Below are 18,926 nucleotides of genomic sequence, written 5' to 3'. Positions count from 1 at the left end.
GCTTTGGTCCTGTAGCTACATTGATGGCATTAGCTTGATTGTTAGACCCTTGAAAGTTGGGCTTTGGATTGTGTCTTTGAAAGCTTTGTTGATTCTGTTGTTGGTTGTTGATAGCTTGTTGATTGTTTGGTTGATAAGGTGGGTTGGATTGATTTTGGGAAGGACCAACAATATTCACATGTCTGGTGTCAATGACCCCACCTGTTGCAGTGTGCTTGTTTTTGTTCCAATACCTAGACTTGTCATTTGAATGTGTTTGATTTTGGTTGGCTTCCTTGTAAATCTTGACCACACCATCTTTAATGAGTCCTTGCTCAAGGATCATTCCTTTTTCTTTGATATCTTTGTAGGTCTACAAATAGTTCATGGTCATGTGGTGAGCTAAGCTAGGATGGGCATTATCAATAAACATTTTCACCAAATGGCGCTTTGGCAGGGTGCAAGATATGCAGGTGGTAAGGGTTTGCCATCTTTGTAGATATTCACCAAGACTTTCTCCACGTTTTTTCTTGGTGTGGACAAGATCAACCACTGATAATTCTATCTCAACAAGATGGGCATATTGGGCTACAAATGCTTCAGACAATTCAACAAAGTTTTTGATTGTGCCATATGGGATTCTATAAAACCATTCAAGAGCTGGTCCGACCAAACTTTTGGGGAAGAGGCGCAAAAGGAAGACGTCAATGTATGCCACTTCTTGGCAGTGCATGTAAAATTCTTTGATATGTGTGACAGTGTCTCCTTTTCCTCTAAATTTGTCAAACTTGGGTATCTCAAAGTGTTTTGGAAATGGTGTCTTGGTAATGGCTCTGTCAAATGGGTAAGGACACACATTCTCAAACTTGAAGATTTTTGGGTCATTTCCCTCTTGGATGTTCTTCAAAGTTGTCTTCATGGCTTCCCATTCTAAATTAATGGGTGATGGCTATGGTGCCTCTACTGTAGGAGCACTCTGAGGGAGATATGCTCTGAATGGTGCAATTAAGTATGGATTTCTTTGAGGTATGGGCTAGTAGGGATTGTACATGGCTTGGGCAACTAAATTGTGGATGATGGGTTGCTGAGGTGGAGGTGGCACATATTGCTGCATGTGTTGTGAGGCTTGCTATTGATATTGGATTTGAGGTTGGGATTGAGGAACATAAGCTAGTTGTGGGATAAATGGATTGCTTTGTGGAGGTAAGGTATAACATGGTTGTGAAGCTTGGGGAAAAGATCGGGGAGCTTGTGGAACTTGACTTTAGATTTGAAGAGTTTGACTAATATATGTGGGTTGTGCCCCCATTTGGGAGGGTATCTGCATGGAAAAAGAGGCCAAGTAATTGGTGGTTGGTGGTGGTGGATTTCCTCCTAGAAGTGGCATAGAAAAATAGTTAGTAATAGGAGGTAATGGATTAGTTGGTAGTGGAGGTGGTGGGAATTGAAAGCTTGGAAATGGAACTAATGGGGTTTGATAGCTTGGTGGCTAGATTTGAAAACTTGGTAGAGCAGTGGTAGGAGCTTGGGTCACTTGAGAGCTTGGCAGAACATTGGTAGTAGCTTGTGAGGTTTGATAGCTTTGTGGAGTGAGGGCAGTATCTTGTGGATTTGTGGTTGATGGCACTGAGCTCCAAGGACCTAGTGGAAATGATGGAATTATGCTCTGAGCTAAGGTAAACAAGCTGGAGGTGGTGAAAGGTTTATTACTTGGCCCCATGGGTGGCATCCCAGTTGTATATTGCTGAGGTTAGCCAAAGATACTAGCACTGATTTGGGAGATGGGTGGATTTGGAAGGCTGGGTTGGAGAGCAGCAGTAGCAATAGTGAAGGGAGTGAATGATGAGGTGTTTTTGGCAAAGGGGGTTTGGGATGGAGTGGTATGGACCAATGGTGGAGTGGTGGTAGCTAGATTAGCTTACAGAATGGAGATTTAAACTTGAGTGGAGGCTGGTATGTTTGGGTCTATTGGATCATATGAGGTGGGTTAAGGCTCTTCTTTTGGTATATACAAAGGATGATTTGGATCGTAAGAGCCTATGGGTAGTGGCAGCTGCCCAAACAGAGGGTGAGAAGGATCTAATAAGGGAGGAGGTCTTCCAAAATTGAAGGCTCCTATATTGTCCCTCTAAAAGTTTGCCATGATTTTTTCTTTGTTCTCGCCTATAATGGCATTCACCAATATTGCATTTCCTTGTTGGTTCATGAAAGCTTCAATGTTAGTAGGTGATGGTATAGTGTTCTCTAGGATGAAGGATGGTTGAGTGCTCAAGGAGAGCGATGTTGTCTGATCCAAATGATAGGGCTCCATTGTTTCCTTCTTCTTCTTGGCTAAGCGAGTGACGGGTGGCATGAAAATGTTCCTAGGGATGAGGTGCAACAATGTTGATGGATGCAAAGGGGGGAGGCTTTTCTATGCAAATGATTTCCTAGGCTGAGGCAAAGCTATATGGAAAACCTAAGGAAGACTAGGTTGGGGATTCTAACTTCAAAGATATGTTGCCAAAGCATGAAAGGTCTGCTTTCCCATGTGCAAGCTTGGTGGTGATTGTGTCAACTTAAGGATAGACTAATGATCCCTTAAGAAAAACACAAGATTGACCACTTGTGTATCCCAAACTTTAGCTCAAGGTGATGAGGGATAACAAGTGACAAGGCTAGATTACCCTAGACAAATCTCTATCAGAGGGATAACCTTGGTGAGACTAGTGGATTTGCAAGATGATAGGAAAAGAAAGTTCTGGCAATGTGAAAACAATTTTGAAGGCTTGGATGTGAACTTTTTGATTGCTGGATAGATGGTTTGGTTCTAAGGCAAGGAACTAGATGAGATGGATGAGCTAAAATGCTTAAAGGGATAGCCTAGAATGGCTAGCTTTCCTACAAAGATGACTCTAAAGTGAAACTTATGCAAGAAGATGTGGAGAAGCAAGGGGGCCTAATCATAGAAATCATGCCTAATTGGTAAGTCATAAGTAGTGTTAACTCCTGGATGTTTTCTAAATCTGATAGTGTGATCTAACCAGGCATCTTGAAGGGCTTCATCAACAGCTTTGTCTTCTTCTTTGTGGAGTTTGGTAATTCGAGGGCTTAGTGTTACTTCCTTTCTCTTGGCTGAAATTTCTTGGTATACCTAAGATGGCTTGAGTTTGGCTTTGTGAAACTTTTGTTTGGGTTTGGATTGTTCTGACATAAATTCTTGAATCTATTTGGCTTTGAGAGATCGTGATTGTTTTGCTTCAACTTTGTTCAACTTCTGAAACAGGCAGTGACTACACTAAGTGTTCCCTAAGCTAGGATTGACTGAGTTTGGCAAACATTCATTCAACAAGTAAAAGATTAAGCAATAGATAGGAAAAACCAAATAGAAGTTTTGATTCTCAGAAGACAATAACTATGACATGGAGTGTGTATATTCTAAAAATGTTTTGATCAGTCACTTCAAACACATTAACATCCTAGATGGTTGTCTACAAGGATAATAGTTGGTTTAGCTAGGGAGTCCTCGATATACCCAAGGTACATGAGGCCCAAATCCGTAGATGAAACCAAAACAATGTCACATAGCCGAGAGGAGCGGTAACCCACTTCTCCTCTTTCACTTCTCAAGGGTATAAAGTTCCTTGAGGCTTAGCCCAAGTGACAGAATTTTGATCCCAAGAGAGGTGTCTTTGGATTCACCTCCCGATATTTATACTCCACTGGAATGTTGGAGTTGAGGTCATCCCAAGGGGTGATGAAATATCCAAGTAGGCCTCCTAAAAGCTAAGACAAGATTTTGGATCCTAATCTTATGCACCCAAGATGGCCTCGAAAGACGACAAGGGGAGAGAAGACTTGGATGATCTTGGGCTAAAAGACAGAGTTCTTTTCCAACTGATGCTTTAAGTTTTTTTATCTAGACCTTTTGAAAACACACATGATTTAAGATGCAAAGGTTCAATTCCAATTTAAAATGCACCAACAAAAGAGAAGTGATCGAAGAATGAATACACCAAGAAGATTTAGGGTCAACAAAAAGTAAACTCGTGCGCCCAGAGGCCCTTCATGTCAAGTATCGATTGATTTTCTTTAAGGCATTCAAGATTGAGTGTGAGTTTGTTTTAAGCCCAAAACAAAGATGTGTGTAAAGCTCAATTTCACGCACCCACTCGGAGGCCCTCCATGTCAAGATTTGTTCAATTTTTATGCCCAAATGAAGTGTTAGTTAGACTAATGTGCATTCAATAAATTTTCTATCTTAGAAAAACCAATAAAAACTCAAGTGAGTGGAATTTGATTTTTGTGGAGCACTTCACACCTTCTTAGGTAGACCCATCCCCATATATGGTGCTGATATTGCAACCAATGGTTAGAATGATGGGTGATTAAAGAGGGTGAGTACAACAAAAAATTCACTCAAAGTGTCTTTATTTGTTTTTATAACTTAGAAAGTTTCTAAAATGTGGATACTTTTTATGCCCCAAAAGATGATTATTTGATCTATGGCATTCAAGATTGGATTTGTTGTTTTAATCATGCATTCATAAAATTTTTTTAAAAAACTTGATTTTAATCCATGGCACTCAAGAGTGATTTTAGCAACATGCATTCAAAGACAAGTGATTAAACATTCAAGTTTTTTCCTTTGAGCATTCAAGATTGAGATTTTGCATGTTGTTTTAAGAACTTTGAAGTGCTTTGTTTTAACCTTAGATCATTCAAGATTGTTTTGGACTCAAAAGTGAAAATGAATCTTTGGATTTTGGTTTTCATTCAAGATTTTGTGTTCTAGTTTGCATGTTTTAAGCCTAAAAAAATGATATTCCTAGATTGTTTTGATGCATGAAAAACCTAGGAAACATTCAAAATTTTGCAACAAGACATTTGTTTGGAACAAATAACAAAGCTTTTAGGACAATTTTGGCTACCATTTAGGACTCTTAGTTTTCATGAGATTTTTAAAAGAAATTTAAAATATTTGCAAATGAGGTTCATTTTATCCTTGATTGATGCTTTGAGTTTGATTTAGATTTTAGTGTGCAATTAGTGTTGATTTTGAACCTTTTGAAATGGAAACTTGAAGTTCTTTTTAAATTCCCAAAAATGAAGTGTTCCTAACTTTGCATGAATGCATCTAGAACCTTGATGTTGCAAGGATGCAAATGATTGGATTGGTTTAGTTTCACTTGTTAAAAGATTTTTTTTTTTTTTGCAAATTTTTAGTTTTTAATGCATTTAAGTATGATTTGGGGATTCATTTTAAGAACTTGAAAAAAAAAAGTGTGTATGATTTTGCTTCCTTAAAAAAAAAAAAGGCCAAGATCCCTCAAATAGAAGAAGAAGAAGTAGACAGAATAGAAGAAGAATATAGACAAGAAGAGGAAAAGAATTTCAAGTGCTCCATCCACCTATAAGCTTGAAAAATCTGCAAACACTATGAGATAGACTATGACTTCCTTTGTCTTCTTTATGCTCATGTGGACTTGCAAAACCAATTTATACAATCCTACCAATCACAAAAACAAGCAAAATTAGCCAAAATTAAAAAATGACATACAAATCTTGACTAAAAAAGCTAATGTAGATGACCCATGCGGGGTCCCACTGGGCGTGCCAAAATGTATATGCTACTTTAGTATGTTATAAACACTAAATTAAAACAATCAAAAGCATTTGCATACTAATTTAATATAACTTCAGAAGAGATAAAGGGAAGTCCTCAAATGAGAATATGAGCCATGGATAGGCTCTCTCAATGAGGATGATCACTTGATGTAGAGGTGTGTCTAATAGCTAAGATAGCTTCATTATGTGTGTGTGCTCAAATGCTTCATTATGTATGTATGCTCAAATGCTCAAATGGGCTTCAATGGAGGATTTTTGATAGATTTTGGTGAATGGATTTGATGTAAAAAATGGCTTCTCAAAATGGCATTATGGCTTTACTTTCTAGATTGTGTTGTTTTTGCAAAGGGGAAGGATCCAATTTATAGGCAAGAGGCTTGAGGGATGGAGGGCTAAGATGGAAGGAAAAGAGAAAGCTTATGGAGGGCTCAGATTGAATGAGAGGAGAGCACATGGATTGTGCTTCCTTATAGTCAATCAGGGAGTGACACATGTCATAAGGTGAGAGGATGGAGGAAAGGGCAAGGATGAGTCAACAAAGGAGGCTCAAGGGATAATATCTTCATAAAGACCCTTCATAAGTGCTTTGTAAGAGCATTGAAGGAGAGTGTAAGAGATATTTGAGGGTCATTTATGTTGGGGGGTGAGGAATTTCGACTTGGGTTGGATTAGGAAGGTTTTAAGCTTGCTTAGGATTGTGCAAATGATTAAAGGATGGATTAGGATGGTTTAGGATTAGCTTAGGGATAGGCAAGTGGATGGCAATAAATGAGGGTGGGTGAAGAAGGAGATATTTGTTAACTTTGGCTTGGGTTAGCAAGTCTTAACCCATGTTTAGGGAATGTGACAAGGTTAGGAGGGGATTAGGATTAGGATTAAAGATAAGGATTGACATCTTCTAGAAGAGTCTATGCTTTGGATGAGGATGAAGACTTTCTAGAAGAGTCTAGAACTTCCTAGGATGGATAAAAAATGTTTTTAGGAAATAAACAAAGTTTTATTTATTTCAGGGGTTTCGGTTGAGGAGATATTTATTAAAATATTTTTAATAAACATTAGAATTAATATTTAATCTTAATTAAATATTTTGAGTTGGGATTAGGGGTAGGAAATGATGGGATTAGCCTTTAATCAAAATTTTAGAAGGATTAGAAGATTTTGGAAGAGGTTAGTGATCTTAAGGAAATTGGCCAAGTTTTGGGCAAAAATTAAATTAATTATTTATTTTGAGATTTTTGGTCAATTTATTAATTAAATAATTAATAAATAAGGAAATAATGTTTAAATAAGATTTAAACATTTTTGGGAGGGATTCCTTAATTAAATATTTTTAATTAAGATAAAAGGATTTAATGGCATAAAAATTAATTAATTAATTAATTAATTAATGATGATGTCATCAGGGAATTTTTTTCAGAAAATAAAAATATTTTATTTTCTAAAGGATTTTTAGGTGTCTACAGTATGATCTCATGATGTCCCTAATAAACTCTCAATGATAAAATTAAAGTCTAAATATTATGTGTTTCTTGTTGGTAAACCACTTTGCATATTAGTTTACATTTTAGGTTCATTTCTAGCTTAGTCTTGCATTCCTACATATGGAGAGAGCTCTCTCTCTTCATCTTTTTTAGATGTGTTAGCTAACTACTTTCACACCTTCTTTGCATTCTTCTTAATCATTGCTTTTCATCTTCTCAATCTTTCACTTCACCTCTTTGTTGTCCTGTCATCACAAGGGGTTAATTTAAACATCACATCTAATTTATCCAAGTGTTACATTTTTCAAAAACATAAGTCTACATTATACACATGAGAGCTAAACATGAGCATATCAACATGAGCAAGAGACTAAAACATCAAATGGAAACTTAAAGTGTTGAAATATCCATCAAAATTAGAAAAGTACACAAAGCTAGCGATCAAATCTAGTATCTCATTAATATCAAAAATTGTGTCACTATACATATACAATGTGAGATCCAAAATTTGGATATCCATCTCAAAATACATGGGGTGCAATCAAAAATAGTCATGATGCATCAGCCTAGACCTAAGACTAACTCGCTCCCTTTGTAGTTGGTTTAGGAGCTTGTCTCTTGTCTGGTGGTTGTACCACACCATCTATTTTTTTGTATCTCTCTAAGTAGTTAGGAAGTCCCTACCCTGGCAATACCACACCCCTATAGGCAACATAATAGTATGTGGCTCATGCACCATGATGAACTACGTCTCACCTAACAACATCTCTCTCCTAGTAGAGCTCAATCCACTCTTGTCTACTCATCTATGAGTTGTTGGTCTTGAACTACAATAGCTATCCACATTTCCTACTCATAACCTAGCATCTTGCTCATCATCCCCTCTATCTGGCTACTCTACTTGTACCTCCACTTTCTCCACTCTCCAATGTCTTAGTGGTTTCTATTCCTCCTCCTCCTCCCTTGTGGCCTAGGCTCATATCCACATCCTCCCATCTCGAGAACTACCCTTGAGCTTCATTTGTCTACTTCTACATCTACCTCTGCCACTATCTCCCTTGTCTCCCCCATGTCCTATTGCTATGAGTGGAGCAGTTGGTTGAGTGAACCATAAGAATGGATGCCTCTACCTCTCATAAAGATATGTCAGATCTGCACCTGCATTTGCTACCTCTAGCCTATAATTCCAAGGCTCTTGCACTAATGTTGTTGTCTCCTGGAAATTTGTGTGATAATCTAGCATAGGAAGCCAAACCTATGCCTCCTGTCCATGGTATTGTGCATAGGTGGTCATCTCCATTGAAAACACTTGTTGCTACATAAACTACCACCATACTTGACTAATTGCAAATTACTCAATAATATATGCATGCCTACTAATTAGGGGCCGATTGTAATGCATATACTCTAGCTCCCAAGAGTCAAACCATCTATGGAAATGTCGGTATGGCCATCATACAAAGGATGTGAGCTAATCTAGAACTTTTTTATGATATGTCAAATCTCCACTATGTATATGTGGTACAAAACCTCTATATCTAAATATGTAGAGTTGGTTGTACTCTAATGGCTGCACCCACAATCAAATGATGGCAATGTGCTTCCACACCCACATCTGAGCTAGCACTTCTCCACATTCCCAAGAGTGTCCCTCATCATAGATGACTTCATATAGCTCATGATACATATCTACAAGGATCATCAGTCCCCATGTCATCCTTTGTGGCTTCCCAGTTAGGTTTACTACTAACCTACCCCATCCTAGTGGGAAGACCATCTAGCCCCTATTGATAACTAGAGCCTAAGAAACTAAAGAACAAATCAAAAACTACAATTGGTACTCATCACCATACTCATCTATAAGTCACTCCTAGCTCAAATGGTGGTCTAGAATAGTGACATGACAAAACATCTCCTATATAGCTACTTGCCCCTCTATCAAGGTCTGATCATAATAAACATGTGACATATATCAAACTTTGCATCAGTAAACCTAATGTGGATATCAAAAAAATTGTAAGTAAAAAAGAAAAATTGAACATATAACTCACTAGATCACCATAGTATGGTACTCAAAGAATGTGATATACATCCTCCAAAGTGATCATCGCCTCTCTAGTAGGTAAGTAAAAGATGTTGTGCTCACTATGCCACCACTTGGCTAGCATAATCAGCAATCCATGGTTCACCAGTATGTGGAGCATCTGTGTAACTCATTTCAGCCCCATACTCAATATGGTGGCCTTCTCATCATCAATAAGATGATCTAAGACACACAACCCCACCATTTGGGGGCCTTGATAAGAAATGTATGAAACACCATCTGCAAAACAATAAAAAAGAAACATCAGTAACATTGCAAAATAGTGCTCAAACCTTCAAAGTTCAACTAAAAAATACAAAAAACATGTTGTGTGATACTTTTTCCTATATACAAGCCATACCTTTTTCTAAGTATTATGTGATGCTTTTATAATACTTAGGCGATACTTTTTTCTAGAGTGATATTTTGCATCAGCTCACACAAGGCATGCAAAATATCACATGATATTTCTTAAAGTACCTATGCAATACTTTTTTAAATATCACATGATATTATGTATTTAACCCTTAAAAAATGTGAAAAGGCAATAAATGCATGAAAAGTGAAAAAAATTTGACAACTTACTAGTGCCTCATAGTTGGGAGGCTAGTTGTGCAACTGGTTGTGCTCAAAATAATGTCAGTGGATCAGAATGTCACTAACACCATGTTTCTCTCTCTAGACCACTCTAAGCTCTCCAAATTTAGAAAAGACAAAATAATTTGAAAAAGATGCTTGGACCTCTTATATAGCATTCCAACCTAATTTTGTCTCATTTTTCAAACTCCTTAGAATTCTGCAAAAATTACACGCCTAGCTAATTTTGACATCATCCATTTTTTAGATTGAAATTGAAATCCAAGTTCATCTTGATTGTCAAAATCACATTTTAAAATTCTACCTTCTTTTATGCAGTTAGCTTACCTCTTGAGGTCTAATTTTTGAATCATTGCTAGGGCATCTTCATTTCTACATGTCTTCATCATTTCTACACTTCATATCTACTCCAATTCACATTTTCAAGTCTAAAATCACCTTTTTACTCAATTTGATCAAATTTTCATGCTTTATCCTTTGTCATCAACTCTAGTCAAATTGGGGCATTCTATGATTTCCTTATGGTCACTCTTTGGTTCTAATCATCTATCAATCATCATGGACTTTTCTATGTCTTGATTTACTCATATCTAGCTCATTTCTACATCCCCCTTACCTCATTTTGATTCTGATCTCGAGGGGGCAGAATTAATCTATCATTGCTTACTACAACTATCTATTTGTAAGGAGTGTATGTTTGATCTTTTCATTTTCTCTCAGTCTATCTTCTTTGATTGGTGTTAGCATTCTTATTTAATTCTAACATTGTCTCTTTCCTAAGTGTTTAGTACTTCCACTATCAGGTTGTACATTCAACATTCGATCTCTTTCTGCATTTTGTTCTTCGAAATCAAATATTTCTATTCCTCGCTTCTTGGCTTTTACTTTCTTTGACATAATGTGTTCCTAGATCGATCACACATTAGTAAAAGAGGGTTAAATGTAATCACCTAAAAATGGTCATCTAGACTACTAGCCCCCTCCTCATCATTTTGGCTAAATTAATTAATCATTTATCTAGACCAAATTGCTAGAAATCAATTAATTTGATTATAACCTATAGTTTTGACTATATTATCCTAAGTTTATTATTTTATTAAAAGAACATGTCCCTTTTAATTAAATAAAATCTCCCTTTCTTCTAATCCACTCAATGTGCACACATAAAGCATTGTTTCTATCTTACAAATTAAAGAAAATGACTCTTTTTGTCCCATATGCAAAGTCAACTCTTTGTTTATTGGTTGACATGTGGGTGCACATGGATCAATCTCAATTGCAAACTCCACCCTTGATCTTCCATCATCTTGATCTTGATCTCCACCATCCATATGACTTTAAAAGAAAGAGAGCTCTCCCCCTCAAAGGATACACACTCTTGAGTACCATTATGTTGCAGGTTTACTATTCGAATCCTTGAGAGCCTTTGTGGAGAACTTCCATTTTCTTGTCTACATTCTCTCATCCATGGCATTTTAGTGTAGTTTCATGTAGTTTAATTTATCCTTTTCTATAATCTAATTTACATAGCTTAATAGTTGGATTTGCAACACTCTTATTCTTGTTAACATAGCTGCATTTTACATATTCATTATAGTTTAATCCATACTTGCATTACATTTTGAGAGTTCTCTTGCAAACACTTGTACTCTTGCATCTTATCTCAAAGAAACCTCCCATTGCATGGTTTACTAGCAAGAAAGGTATCTCTAAGGCTCAACTGAGAGCCCTCACATACTTGAAACATACTTTCTTACAATTCATGGATAGGGAGCTTTAAGTTGACATTCAAGCATTCCAAACTCATGGAATCACTTGGATAGAAGGATTTAGAGTGTAACACCTTTTGAGTATACACATACTACATGATGTGGCATCCACACATTATTGGTATCTTCATAAAGGATTTTTTTTTATGAGGAAGCCTCTTAAATATTGTTTCTACCTAATATTAATATCATGAGGGAGCCTCTTATGCTTCATCTCTATGCTTCATACTTGATGACATTGTGAAGAAATGTTAATATCAAATTTGATTTGTGCTTATTTATTAACTAATGAGTTTAAATGATTTTTCAATAAATAGTTTAAAAGACACAATACTCACTTTTCAATAAATAGTTTAAAGGGAACAATACTTGTTGAAGGAAATGGATTTAGCCATATAGGAAATTCTTTAATTACACACACTTGAATTGGAGTAGTATTGGGATGGATGACCTCTAGAAATTCTTGATGCTTTATCTCTATGATCATTACGAGAGATGAGTTCTTGTGAACTATTTCTCATAAAACATGAGTCAGTGATTTTCAATCAAAAACTACACAATTTAATTCTAATAACAATATCAAAATTTGACTTACCATATGAAATATTTTCTATTTATAAATCATTATCACTACTAAACATCAAATATTTCATACTATTATGTTAAAAGTAAACTTACATCGATCATTGAAAGAAAGAAACTTTATCCAACAATTGTACATTCTAAGATCTTTGTTATGATATTATTAATCTATCATTATTTCTTATAATACAATGAACTAGATATATAGTTTATTGTTCTCTTCATTATGTGGTTTACCCTACTTAATGAGATATGAATTGATGTACACAAATCTCCAAATTGTAGTCTTGATTTCATGGTATACCCATACACAACTTCTCCTAATTGCTTGAGTAAGTATGATACAAGTTCCCATGTACATTGGAGGGCACTTGAGGTAGAAGTATGTTGTATGGATGAAAATACTTATTTTTCACAAGATTTGGCCCTCAAATCAAACCATAGTGGCCATCAAGGTCCCATATTCTTAGAAATGGATGATGCATTGTCTTGTAGAGACATTTTAATCGACCAAGGTCATTCTGAGCTTGTAAATTGCTCTTTTATGAGTTCACCAAATTAGGAGCTAGTTTTTTCTATGATGAGAGTGTTGATGGCATTGTAAAGAATCTTGGAGAGTTATTTAATACTCCAAAAACAATATGTAGTGGTAGTGCACTTCAAGAGAGGGTTAATTCTATGAACAACACAATGGTATCTGGTAGAGATTGTATTTGAAACTTCACTTTTGAAACCAATGTTTTGAAAGAGCTAATGAGCAATGAAAGTAACATGACAATGAATGCCTATATTTTAATTATTATTTGATACAATCTATTCTATCTATTCCTTTATTACTTTCACTTCCAGTTCACTCTCATCAAAAAAAGAATAGTAAATTTCCTAGGTAATCATCCATATCATAAAATCAAGAAATTTATTGTTGTTTCTTCTTTGTAATCTTCATGCTTTGAGTGTTTCAAATCTGATTATTCTCTGACAACAATTAATCTCTATTTCTGTGATTCAATTTCCTCACGTGGCTGAATCTGAGTCATTAAAATGCATCATCATTAGTGCTTTTTCCAGCTCTTTCAAGGATGTTTTCTGTGTGAGCATAGATGGCTTATATCATGTTGCACTATGTAATTTATTGCTTGAGGAATGACATCTTCAATTGTACATATATGCAAGAGCTCAATTCTATGATCTATGCTTGTGTTTGTGTTACAAGATGAGTTCTGGGTGGGATATAGCTTTTGCTTGTGAAATGTGTCACAAACATCATTTTGTCATCATGCCAAAGAATTTTTGTATATGCTTGCCACCGGCATTAGAGAAAATTGTGTTACTGAGTATTATTTTGGATGAGGTGTTGGATCAAATGTTTTTAATTTCTCCACTCACAGTTGGAAGATTTGTTCGGTATATCATTGGTGAAGAATTTTTATATCCTTCGGCACTTCTATTTTTCTACCCATCTCAGCTCATTTCAATTTTCCTTTATAATGCTATGGATCTCCTACAGTCTCCTGAAATGCTTCAAGCTTTGGCCCATAAGGTAATTCGACCTCACTTCATGGTTGATAACAATTTGACTTTGGCTTTGCAAAAGTATGACTTATGGAATGGAGTGGCATTAGTTAGTGGTTTGTTCTCACATTTTCAACTCTTGCACAATCATGAATTTTATGTTGTTTTTGAGGCACTTAAGCATGCTATAGACACTGGAAGTTTCATTTATTTAAAACTTGCTTTGCCACCTGAACCAAGATTAATGGGTGTTCATTTGTTGGAACAAATAAAGATGGTGGGTTAGGCTATGATTGATTTGCAGAAGGAATTTAATGTTTCAAACTCTAGGTAAATGAATGTTGCTTCTGTGCAACCAACTGAATAGAATTTTTGGGATCTAATTGATGAGGTTAACTCGGATCTAGATTGGATTCATGGCACTTAAAAATTTTGTTCTAGCTAGGGCCCTATTCCTGGTGGGCTTGGGTCAATTGAAGGTAGTTTTGTGTCTATTTGGGAAGATTTGTAAGATAAGTGCTAATTGCTAGGATAAGTTTGTCATGAAGATAGTGCTTGGAAAAGTCCAAAGAAATCATTTTCAAGGTACCCTCTAGTTCACCGTTGGGTGGTAGTTGATACACCCCTTGTAATTATTTTCTTAAACTATATAAATCTATGTATATATTAGGGATAAAGCTAGGTTTTCTTCACTAATTCTTTCCCAGTTGACCTCATTGAATTAGACTTAATAAAATATTATAGTGTCTTGCCACCTTTGCCTAAAATTTTAAAAAAAATCTTCATGCTTTGATTGATACCACAATTAAAAAATAGGAAATGAACATTGTTTCTCGCAAGTAAGCACCCTTTTAAATTGGGTTTGTTTATCTGTGAATAACTATATTTTCAATAGTTGTTGTACTCATGAAAATAAAATAGGGTAGCTGATGCTGAAAACAAAATGGGGTAGCCAATGTTGATACCTATCTTGACTTCAGCTCCACAACTTTTCCCTAGCTCAACATATATCAAATGAGCCATTATTTTTCTTTTTTTGTTTATAATCATACAAGCATCACAATAATGAAAAAACCATTAGTATTATGATGATTTCATTAACATTTACAAAGAAAATTAAAAAATCACACACATATTGCACTCCCATCACAAATTGTCATCGCAATTTGACCCCAAATGTTGTAGTAAAGAAAGAATAGTCAATGGAAGCCTGAGATAGGTTAGATGAATGAAATGATAATGAGTGAAGGAAATATAGAGAATCTAAAGACATTTTTGGACAATTATGATGTAAATAAAAAGAGGAACTTAGATATACCTATTATTAAATACATGATCAAGTTTGGGACACATCTAAGTAGCCTACATGGAACTTTGCTTAATGAGATGTATGAGAGGTTGAAAAAATCAAGGCTAAGGACATTTGACTAAGAAAATAAATTAAGAGAATTATCAATTCATTAATTTTGTATTGTAGAGAATGATGAACAATTGGAGAGATAAAGTTATACCTGCTCTTGAGGGACAAAATGAGAAAAATTGGACAAATAGGTGGTTTATATGAAGAGGTTAGGGAAGAAAAAGGGAAAGTAGTCTATCAAGTTCTAAGTGAACCTAGTATACTAGACATATCAACTACAATAGTAGCATCAACATATAACATTGTGATAGACAAAGAGGATACCTATGCATATTAGTTAGAGAACATCACAACACCCAAGGCACAAGATGATAGTCTGAACATTAGAGGAGTGAAGATTATTGTACACACTTCAAAGATCCATTTAAGGATCAATCCAAAATTTATGTTGGAATTTTGGTAACAAATAATGTAGAGACTTGTGATGGCACTGAACAAAAAGCACATCAGAGTCCAAAAAAGAATGTTTTTCATAGTAAGGAAACTTCACATCCTATTATTTTGACTTGTTCATATGATAATTCACAATCTATAGCACCTAGTACTAAGAGTGAAAATTTCATTCTACAAAACTAATGGTAAAATATTGTTCAGAAGATCACTACATCAGTGCAAAAAATAGCATCAATTAAGGTTAGTCATGAAAATAAGGAAGAGAAGAAGACAAAAGATAAGATAGAGGACATAGTAGTAAACAAATATTGTTTTATAGATCAACCAAGGAAAGATTTAGAACAGAGGAGAAAGAAGGATGTACATAGCACTCAAATACAACTAGTAACCCCTACAAAGGATATCAACAAAGATATTGTAAGTTCATCTCAATTACCATTTGAAATTTTGTTGGCTATAATGGCTAGAAATAAATCCATGAAATATTACATGGACATTGAAAACATACTTTGAGATGACAAAACATAAGAATATATTTGAAGAATAGGAATCCAAAAAATTGTCTAAGTATGATGAAGGCAAGCAGTTGATAGTTGAACATTTTGATTCAACACACTTCATAGAAGTTAGTGTAAATAATTATTATCTACACTTTACTTAAGTTTACTTAGGATAAATGAAATATTTTATTATTTATTAGGTTAGACACCTAGGAATATGTGTACTCATATGAGTTGTCATGTTGAAAACACAAGAGTAAGCAATTTTAATTTAGTACATGGTGTCTACAATACTAGAGTTTGCATAATTAGCTGAGTTGTCATGTAGACAGCATAATTTTTCACACTCTTAATTAAGCACATGGTGTCTACAACATAATTTTATGTGACACGCCTTTATAGGCTTATCCTCTCATCATCACATTAACTCCTGTGCTTAATGGAGGATAATACACTCTTGGTGGGCATGTGCTTAGTTATGAGGCTTATCATATTTCTAACTCCTAGACATTCTAAAAGCATTCTAGAGGCCTTTATATTTAGGCACTTCTAGTGTACTTGTACATCCATTGAATATCATATTGTTATTTTGATCATACTCTGTTGTTCTATTTTGTGCTAGTTGTTGAGCTTTTTGTTCTTGGGTGATTTTTCCCTTAGGAAAATTCTTATATGGTATCAGAGCTAAGGGAATTTCTCTTCACATAGCCATTTGAAACCATCTCCTTGCTTCACCTCTCAGAGGACCTCGACTTAGATCCAAAATATCATAGTCATTGGGAGCATCTAGAACCAAAGCAGACCTTGCCATTGCGTCCAGAGCATCAATTTGATTAAATTTGACCAAGAATTTTCCTACCCTAGGCTATAGTCAAATTTGTGGCAAAATTTGTTTGCAAACCAACACCTGATGGCTCAATTTGTAGTATTTGGTATGATCATTTATTAGATCTGTGAAATTTTTTCAAATCTGAATTTATTTTCTCTACAAGTTTTTGGAATTTTTGGATTTGTATTTTTAAAATTTTTTCTACAGGAACCAGGTGGTCAAATCTTGGCTCCTGCAGTCATAGAAAATTCTCTAAGCATCTAGAATATTCTATCATTTTAGCGAGTATATTCCTTTTCACATTCTTGGTGGCCTAATCCACAATATTTTTGGACACTTCACAAATTTCAATGGGCACCATACAAATCCCAATGACTCCAATTTTTTTATAACAGCATGGGCTTCTTCTTTTATTCAACACATAAATGTGTTGCATGGTGAATGTGTGACTAATAGTCCCATACACTACCAAGTTTAAATATTCTTGCTGGCTAATTGAGATTCTAGCACTGGCTATAGAGCACACCACCACCAACATTGAATTTTTGACATCGTCAATACCTCCCGGTGGACATGTAAGCCCACCGATGCCAATTCACCCTTCATACTGAAAGTTTTTCAACTCACACCTCATCTACTAGCCACATTTGTAGTCACCTACCAAATATACTCTACATTAGCAATCTATGTAGCTCCAACGTGGCTCTATGTGGCACTAACATAGATACACATGGTGTATCTGCACATCAACACATGTCAGCCCAACCATCACCAGCATAGATAGTGATGTCATATCCACATTTGTAGGTGACCATACAATTGATATGCTAGTCAGCTACCTATTCAATAGTATAATAGGTCACATCATCATCCTGCCACATTAGCTTTGTATGAAAACATCACTACCATGTCATCAGGGTAGCATTTTTCTGTTGACATCACCTTTATACAGGTTTAAAATTGATGATCATTTGACTATTATTAGTAGGCTAGATTGTATTTCTATGACAACCATTTAGATGTCAAATTTAAATTTGTGGTTTCTTGTGTAGACCCCTCTTCATATTTAGTTTTCATTTGACTATTTGACTTTGGGAGGCCATATCTCAGTCATCTGAACTCCAAATCAAGTGCAATTTTTTTAATTTTGGCTAGAATTTCTTGAAGTTTGCAATGGTGCTATTATTTTCTAGTTTTGGTGCATGGATTTGTGAAAAATTACATCTTTTTTTTACTATACTTGTCCAATCCTACATTTTGCAACTTCAAATGCTCCATACAAGTTTATCTGGACACATTTTCATGTTCCATTTTTTTGAAAGTGAATAATTTTTTTCTACTTTCCAAATCTGGAATCAAATTATAGGCTTGTGTGGACAAAAATACCACTTTCAGAATTAGTTTGGGAGGGGTGGGGGGGAGGTTGGGGGGTTCTTTGATTGAGTGAAATTGGGGGATGTATTGTGTTCTTGGGTCTCCTTGATATTGTGCTCTTTCTTTTTGCATTATGGGTTCTTTTTCAAAGTTAACTCCACATAATTATGCTACTTGGAAAGAAAGCATAAAAAAACCATTGGTTGAAAAAGGTTTACTACATTATGTAATTGGTGCAACAAAGAAACCTAGTGATGATGTTGATGAGTCTCACAAAGAAGACTAGGAATCCAAACAAAATGGCCCTAGGAACCTTGTTAAAGAATATCTTAGATCCTGTCAAATATCACATTAGGAACCTTACCAATCCAATAGAAGTCTAGGGTAAACCTAAAGCATAGTATGGGATTATAGATGAAGATATGGCCTACACCATTGAGGAAAATCTTCTCAAATTGGATCCTAGGAACTTGGACACCATCAAATATTATCTCACCCAAGTAGAAATGTATAGGGAACAACTTAAGGATTGTGGTGAACCCATCAAGGATGGAAAGTTGATCAAATATGTGATGACTCATCTTCCACCTAAACATGCATCTTTTGTTTCCAGTTATAATACTCACAAATTAACAATGGGTAGTGCCTTCACTAAGCCTTCATTTGAGTCATTTTTAGGAATGCTAGTCTTAGAACATGAAAAGTTAGTGAGTATGGGAATTCTCTAGTCTTCCAAGACCAAATCCTTGGCAGCTAATGAAGGGAATTCAAATTGTAAAATTTCCAACAAGAAGTAGAAG

This window comes from Cupressus sempervirens, chromosome 5, assembly GCF_028749045.1.
Source record: "Cupressus sempervirens isolate cs-2001-9-10 chromosome 5, ASM2874904v1, whole genome shotgun sequence".
Taxonomy (NCBI): domain Eukaryota; kingdom Viridiplantae; phylum Streptophyta; class Pinopsida; order Cupressales; family Cupressaceae; genus Cupressus; species Cupressus sempervirens.
This window is presented reverse-complemented; position numbering follows the sequence as displayed.